Here is an 8,684-nt window from a genome sequence, read left to right as displayed (position 1 = left end):
CTACTGTGGGTATCTATAAGGGCTCTGTTTTGATAACTTCCCATGTGAATTTTCTTCTGAGCCTTTAACTAGTACAAGGAGTTGTGGGGGATTTCTAGCTGGTGGTCCGTATTTTTTTCTCTGTGCTCTCTCAGAGCTACTATGTAATCAGTATCTCTGGGACGTGGTGTCTAGCTGCCTGTGGTTTCTCACCTTCAGTGTTTATGGACAAAATCCTTATGTTTGGGGGAAAAAGTGTCCACCTCTCAGGCTGCAGAAGGCATTTGTAGGGTTGTGAAGGTAACATTTTCTTGACATCACATGTTGGTTGGGGGAAAAAAAAGGCTTTATTTACTTTGAAGTTAGGAAAGTGCAAGTATAACTTTTTTTTTTTTTTGCCTTGCCACCTGTGAGACCTTCTTCTCTGGAACCTAGGCTGGAAGAGACACTTCCTGCATTTTTGGATGGAGCAGTTGACAGCATGGAGAGGCTTGACATTGTGGCTGAGCTGTTTGATGAAGAGTTGCTTCTAGAAAGTATAGCAGAAAGCTATTTGATTTTTTGTTTTCTGACAATAGAAAACTGAATTTCCTGTGGTGGTGGAGAGGCTCAGCTGTAAGGCAGAACTTAAAAATCTAAAAACCTTAGGCTGCCAAAGCCCATTCTATGCCAGTGCTTTGCCTTCTACCTGAGGGACCTGCTGGAAATGACTGGTTCTGGCAAATTAGAGCTAGGTCTTGTAGCTTGTGCAGCTAAATACTATCCAGAATCAGTGTTTCTCTGCTGGCAATTTGAAGTGGCTGTGCCTGTTTGAACCTTTAGAATAGCTAAATACCTTTTTCAACGAGCAAAGAGAACGTACTGTGGGAATGTATTAACAGCTTAAATGACTTGTACTGTAGTATCTTGAATCTGTGTACATATGGGCTATCTCTGTTACAGACGCATCGTTAGCTGCTCAGGAAATGATTTTCAAGTAGGCAAGTATGTGATCCTTTCTTTTAAGCTTATTAGCTCCCAGCTTATCTGGAAGCCCACCAGCTTGTTCCTGCTAAGTTTTAATGGATGATTGGAAATGATGCTAGAATGAAAAAAGTCATACTTCTAGGTTGTTCTGCTTTTGAGTCAGTAAAAGCATCACAGATTGAGATGTTACTAAGACCAGATAAATACTAACTTTGGAGGTAGTGGTACTTAAAACAGCATGCGTATATCTTTGGGACTCAGTGGATTCAGGTGTGTAGGATATATAGGCAGGAATATGACACTAATGCCTACCTATAATGAACTTTATGCTAATTTTTTTCCCCTTAGCTACTTCAATAGATTGGAGTATTATAAGCAATTAATTTACCATTTGCATAACTCATCAAGGTGTTCTTTGAGCTTTCTGAAGTATCACTAGCTTTTAGTTGTGCATTGGCTAGCTGTCTGTTTATTAGGTGGTCATTTGTCTAATTGGTTTTACTTTCTTTTGTTAGTGTTAATTGATGGCTTACTGTGAATCATCTTGCACCCAAGGCATGAATCTGAAGAACTTCTGGGTGTTTTCCAAACAACTACTCATTGTTCTGCACTTGTACCTCCTCAATGACAGTTGTTACGTTGTCTGGTCCTTTTTTCCCAAGCTTGCCTATATTTCACTCAAATGCAAAGCTCATGCAGTTAACTAGCTTGTGCAGTTAAAGGACATGCCAATTGCCTTCCCCCACAATGTAGCTTATAATAAAATCTTAATTCACTTCTATGCCTTTTGCTAAGTTGTTCTTGAGTTTTGCTGTTAAATTAAGTATTTGATCCTGTGTCCAGAACAGAATGTAATTTTCATTAGGAAATGAAAACAGAGTTGCAATTCTTGTCTCCTATGTTGCAGCAGACATGCACTCACTAAGAACTTCTAGGCAACCCTGTGAATTGCTCACTAGATAAGACAAACAGAGATCTGATGCCTATTCACAAAACTTACCTTTATTTTAAGAAGGTGCTTGAGTGCTCAGAAGAGGTTCTGTTCTTGTTTGGCAGAACTGCACTGGTCCATGACTTAAAAGTGCACGGTGGGTTTAGAATTTGTGAAGTTCATGAAAAGGGTGCTCTGCCTTCTTGATTGCTGCAGGGTGATGCTGATGTGGGAGGATTTGTTGCTTAAAGTCCTTATCTCCAGCACTGGGAAAAGAAGCACACCTGGAGAAAAGGCTTAAGAGCGAGTCCTGAGAGGACCTTCAATGGTTGAAATGGATATTGAGATGAAAAATGCCACTCTCTAAGTTTGCAGCTGTCATACTTGGAGCTACTGTCGCAGATTGAACCTCATTGCATTAGACATGATACAGCTATAGGATGAAGGTGATTGTTGCCTCAGGTACTTGCACTTGCTTGCCTTGTCAGATACAATTACAGACAGATGGTGATGATGACAAACTGAGAATCTGCATAGCTCAGCATGAAGGGCATTTGTCTTGGCACTCTAGCTGTTTTGTCACTGTCAGGCTTTGTTTCTAGGTTCTGCAGAATTATACAGACGCTGAGCGAGTGCTGCCTGTATTTGAGATAGTCCCCACATGTGAAGGCTAGCATGGGAGAAAACAAAACATGCTTGTTTGCAAAACAAAAGAAGTGGTGAGGAGAGCATAGGAGAAAACATTCAGGATGACTATGAATGAAACAAGCCCAAAATAGGGATGCAGCAGTGACTGAAGCTTAAGCTGAGAATTCTAGTTGTGTGATAGAATGTTAGGAATAAAACTGCAAAGTGTAGATGGATATTGCTGGGGCCTTGTGTCCAGACTGAGTTGTATGCGACACTGGCATTCTGCTCCTGAATGCTGTTGGTAGTCAGTGGTTTAAAAAAATAGTGGAAAGCATGCAGAAAGCTTTTGGGGGTACTTTACAATCCTTCTGGGGATTTCTGGAAACCCATCTGTGATCCAGTCTGTGGATAGCAGAGGCTACTGCATGGTTCTCACTACAGTGTAGTCCAAACTGTCCCTCCCATGTTTTGTGGTGTTACAGGGGTTCTTGCTAGGTTCTCCTTATCATCTTTGTTCACTTTTGTGATCATAAATTATGTTTGAACTGGACAGCTGAATAAACTTTGGGGAGTGTTAGAGAGATTAGGCTAAGAATCACTTAAACAGTGCTACCTGCAAGCTCTGATTTACTCCTGTTCTGCTCTGTTGTAGTGCAAATACTTGTGCTAATTTGCACTGTTTTGACAGTCACTTCTGCAGCATATAAACCACTCCTTCAGATGCCTTACAAGTATCCTGACTAGAAATGCTTTAATCTAATAAGAATACTACTTGAGGTTACTGCTACCAGAAATGTGTATTTCCTTGAGTTATTCAATAACTCTATTCTAATGACATCAACAGCTGGACTGCTAAATGCTGTTAATAAAACCTTTTTTTCTAACTACAAGCATGTTATCACATCAGTCCTACTCTAAATATTGAGAAACACAGATTTTGCAAAAACAGTAGCAGGTGAGAAATTCAACCCAGGTTGAATTCCAATAGACATTACCAGAACTCAACAGCATTATTTGACAGAATGGGTTTTGCTGCAAAAGCTCAAGACAAAGTATTCAATGGTTAAAAATGAGGGACAGAAAAGGCTTTTCAAAAGAGCACTACCTGGCATAGGAACAGTCAACTCACTGGAACAAGAAGGTCAGAGAAGTGAGTGGAAGTGACCAACATCCCATTGCCTAGGCTGCAAGTATCGTTTCTTTGGGCAGCAGTGCTGTCGTGTCCTGGCTGGTAGTGGGGAAAGCTACTTTTTATCTGATTATGGAGCCTTGGAGTAACGTTATGGTCTTAACCTTGATTTAACTGGCATAAATAGCTATGCTGTCCAAAGAAAAAAATCTTAGGACCCTGCACTTAGGAGGAATAAATGATGTAGATATTAGCTGTGCATATCAGTGTGAAATGAGAATTTTAGAATTCTTGGAGGAAGGCATTTGAGTTCTTTGGTTAGATTATGGCTAGCTGTACACAGCAGCAGATTCAGCAGGTTAAACCAGCAAGGTCAGCAGATCAGGGAGTGGCTAGAGGCCTGTTCAGTAATCCACAAGTGCAGCGAGGATATAAGTCACTTCAGAAGTAAGAACAACAACACAGTTTACAATGCTAACTTGTAAACAGAAAAGGTAGTAACAAAACCAGTGAAGGCTATACTAAAGAACCAGGGAGAAGAGCACTGGACTTGTCTGAGCTGCTGTAAAAAAAGCAACCTCAGTGTCCATGGTCCAGTGGGTAATCTGTTCTCGTATGACTGCAGGCTGTTTGTCAATGGGTTCATTTGAGTAGTTGATCTTGGTTGTCCTAATCCCATGCTTGTTTTATTCAGTCTTTTGTGTTGACAGGTAGCTGATAGGTCTCTATTCCAGCTGAAGGCTTTGTGCCTAAGCTCCTGGTGGGGCATAGCAAGGCTGCTGTGTATTTGGAAAACTATATAAAGACTTTCTCTAAATTATCTGTTCAGATTTGTAGTGTTTCAAAGTGAAGCTTTTCATATGGCGTAGAGCAATGAATCAATTTTTATTTTTTTTTTAATGACCATCTGTGCAACTCAACTTGCCTCCCCTAACTTTGCTGTCACTGAAATTGCCAAAAGTATGAGAGTCTTGAAGAGCAGGCAAGTTCTATTGCCAACATTAGAAATAAATAACTGTAAGTGCTCTAACAACTGCTAGGCTGTACTAAGCTTCACTGTATAAAAGTAACTGTCCCAGTTGCATCTTTCTTGTTTCTCTAATTAGTTTAAGTGGTAATTAAAAAAAGATTCCATTAAGAATGCCAGATCTCTCATCCTCTCTCTGTGTGTATACACACACATATATAGGGAAGGAAGAAACTGTTTGAAATAAAGCCCTTTCTGCAGCAAATATTTGATTTACCTGGGACAGAGTTTGCCTTGGACTGCCCAGAACAATGGGCTATGCAGCAATGTGATGTTTTTTGCATGTCACATTCTTAGTTTTAAGATTATTTATTTGGCACATTTGCTTGAATCAAGAAAAAATGGGAGTCCCATCCCATCTGCAACGACGCATTAATTTTCAGCATGCTGAAGGCAACTTACTGGTTATATGCAGGTTTCCTTGTACCTGTCTTGTGCTTTGGGAGAGCATGTTGAGTATGAAATTGAGTTAGACTGAATAGTTCCCATCTGAGAGCATCTGTAGCGTTGAAAAGCTGTTGATACTCTTTAAGCTGATATTAACTAATGCAGGAGATGCCAGTGAAAGTGAATGTGTACAGACTTCAAATAACCTGAGCATTTCCTCACCCTACAAAGCTGCTTGTGCACAGAGGTGACCCACTAGGTTTTGCTCCTACCCCAAAGGCACAAAATAGAGACCCAGCATCCTTGGGTTCTCTTCCTTGCTCTGCTCTGCTTTCTAGCAGAGGACATGCAGCTTAGTTTCTCAGTGCCCTCTTGTCCCGGTCGCTGTGGGGACAGGGTTAATTTTCCCCGGGCTCCGGCAGGGACCCAGACATTCCTTCCCCTGTGAGCCATTCCCAGGCTGTAGCCGGGGCTGCCGGGGGAGGGGGCAGGAAGTGGCCTTTTGGGAGCGGGCTGGGGCGTCCCGGGCCCTGTCGGTTAGTGCTGGTACCGTCATCGTGTTTGTCCGTTCCACTGTCAGTGTTATTGCTGTTGTTTCCCTGTTCCCTTTGCTGTTCTGTTAAACCGCCTTTGTCTCAACCCACGAGTTTTGGCTTTTTCTTCTGATCCTCCCGCACGGCCGTGGGGGGGTGGAGATAGCGGCCGCGTGGTTCTTTGCTGCCGTCTGAGGCTGAACCACGACACCTCCACCTCCGTGGGAAAGGGATTTTACGTGGCCTAAGTACTCGCCTTCAGACATGGCCAAGTCACTTGGAAAGTGGTTTTCACTGGATAAGGAACAAAGCTAAAAAAGTGTTGCTTTTCATCTCATGGACTCCATCAACTAAAAATCTGTCTTTCTCGGCAGAAGTTTCTGCAGTCTGTGAATCTAGCCCTGCACTTTTGAAGTCCAAGCTGCAGGATGTTTTGTGTTTAAAATATTCTGCCGCCACAGCGGTCTCTTGCTACAGATGAAAATTTCTGTGCATCATTTTATGGAAGGAGGAGTCTTGAGAGGCTTCTTTCATAGGGTTGTTTGTACTATATATGATATACCTATGAAATAGTTTATAATGCTGCCTAAAACTATTTATTAATGTGGCTTTTATGCCCAAGAAGCAAAAATGTGCCAGAATTCTCCAAATAGGTTTAATTCTACTATATTGATGAATACCATATATCTTCTCGATGTATTGTTTACCTTCCCACATCATGCTGGAAACCTGAAATGTTATTTAGTAGGGAATAGTCACACATGACCTAATAAATAAAAAATAGCAAGGTAATATTTACAGTAAAAGGTTCCAACATGTTTTTCCAAACTGTGTAGAAAAGGCTCTTTAACGCTAAAGTGTATTTCTTCTGGAGAGCAAACTAGTTACTGCCTTGATTTGAAAGTGTCTATATTTAGAGCAGGAAAGAGTCCAATATTCAAATTCTCCCAGAAGCTACTATCAACAAGGTGAAATCCCACTTCTTGTTTTAGTGTTGCCAATTGGCTTGTACTCAGGGGGCATTACACTATGAAAGCTTTGTGGCTAGAAATGATGGATGGTTGTGCAGTTGGATAAATCGTTTTCCTTTTGAGCTAAATAAAATGCAGTGGTTGTTAATCAAAACAGCAAATACCTGTATGCTAAATAGGATTCTGTCCCTTCTTTACCTTCTCTTTCCTGATGGGAAAGGTTGGGGGAGAGCAATTAAGTGATATGGACAATTTGGGCAGGCAGAGGTGCAGCAAGTTTTTAGGTTAACCTAATTTTTAGTGGACTTTCCTGTCTTTCAATGTAGTAATAAAATCCTTCAGAACTGGCCAATCTGTTGAACAGTCTGAATCCAGTGGTACAGAGGCATAGCTGGCACTGATAAATGTGCCCCTTCAGCATGAAGGGGAAGTTTCTGTCCCATGGCTGGGGACGGTAGTCATCCATTAACTCAAACACAGCAGTAATATCAGTTTGGGCATTCAGGCTCTGCGTACTGATGTGATTTATTCCTCTCTTCTCTCTTCGCTCTTCTCTTCTTTTGTTCTAATCCCTGATCTGAAGTTCAAATTAGTTGATGTGACATCACTGGTAGAGAAATGACTAACGTGGAACTAGGCCTTCGGTGTTAAGAGTAACATTGGAATAGTGGAAATACAAAAATATTCTATCCATATTTGCTTATAAAATCTTATCTTAAAGAAAAGTGAAATGAAGATCTGTGAATGATTCAATGCCTTGTGTCAGTTGTGGTTGTGTGGATTGATTCAAATGATTGAGATAGTTGATTGAAGGCAAAGGAAGAGCTTCAGAACTGAAATTCTTGTAAAATCATGCGGTGTGTTGTTTAGCCTATTCCAAATTTAAGTATTTGAAAAAAATCCTCTGTATATAATTTTTGTCATTTGAGGCAATTTGGTAAACCTCTGATTGAAATACCTCAGCCAGAGCCAGTGCATTCATGCTGTGCATGATCTAGAACACATGATTGTATCCCAGAGGAAAAGCAGTTCTTGATGTGGCTAGAGAGAGCGTGATGGTTCTTGGATGCTAGGAGGTAGACACATACACTGTGGAATTTGCATTTCCAATGTCCCGGGAGTAAAGATAACACTCAACATGAATCCGTTCAGCTGATCAGTTACAGGATTTCAAGTACATGCAAATGTCAGTATTTAGCAATTGCTGTAGTCAGTAAAGTGCCCAAAGGGAGGTGTATAAAATGATCAAAGAGGTTATTTCTGCCTTGACTCCTTTAAGGGTAGGAGGCGCCATGTAAGAGGTGAAGCTATGGAAGCTAGCTACGGCCCTTCTAATTCTGGAGACCAGAGATTAGAGGTTGTACTTGATCTTTGAGTCAGGCTGTGGAGCTTTGCTTATCCGTAATGTTCTGTAGGTTGGCATGTTCAAGGAGTTAAAGATCATAAATATTTAGGTACTGTGACTTACGGGCGATGCTATTTATTTTGAATATGTACTCTTTACAATATGCCTTATGTAAAGTCCTTTGAAAGGTCATGTAAAATTTATCCAAATTTGAAATAAAGGATTAGGATTCCAAGTGAGGCAAACTGTTGGAAATTCATCTCTGTGTTGGTTATCGCCAGCCAAGTATCTCTTGATGCTTAGAAAAGAAGATATGCTGGGACAGTCTTGAATACAGTTTCCCCCAACTCAGGGAGTGAATCTTTTCCTGTCTCTTTGCCTACTCTGGTTTACTTCTGAGAATTAAATAAAAAATGAAATAAAATATCTCTTTCCCTATCCATTGTGCTCTTGGAGTTCCTTCCTCCTACGTTTCTGAAATGGAAGAGCTAATTGCAAATATACAAAGGAGTGCTGAATCCAGCAAAAAGTTTTGGTTCGGTGTTGGGTGTGTTTGCCAAGGAACCTTTTAACTTCTCAGATCAAGACTCTTGGCTAATGCGCATATTTTTAGGTATTTAGGAGGATTTACTTAAGTAATAATGTATGTTTAACTACTCTGTGCACTATGTAGGTGTTATGTATTATGTTCAATTCTGGACGAGCCTCCCACAATGTTAGTCACTTTGTTAAGAGAGCTAGTTAAAGTTAATGTGACCTTTAATTCTGTGAAATATTTTAATGACT

The sequence above is a fragment of the Larus michahellis genome, chromosome 9, assembly GCF_964199755.1.
Source record: "Larus michahellis chromosome 9, bLarMic1.1, whole genome shotgun sequence".
Classification (NCBI taxonomy): domain Eukaryota; kingdom Metazoa; phylum Chordata; class Aves; order Charadriiformes; family Laridae; genus Larus; species Larus michahellis.
Note: the sequence above shows the minus strand (reverse complement) of the source record.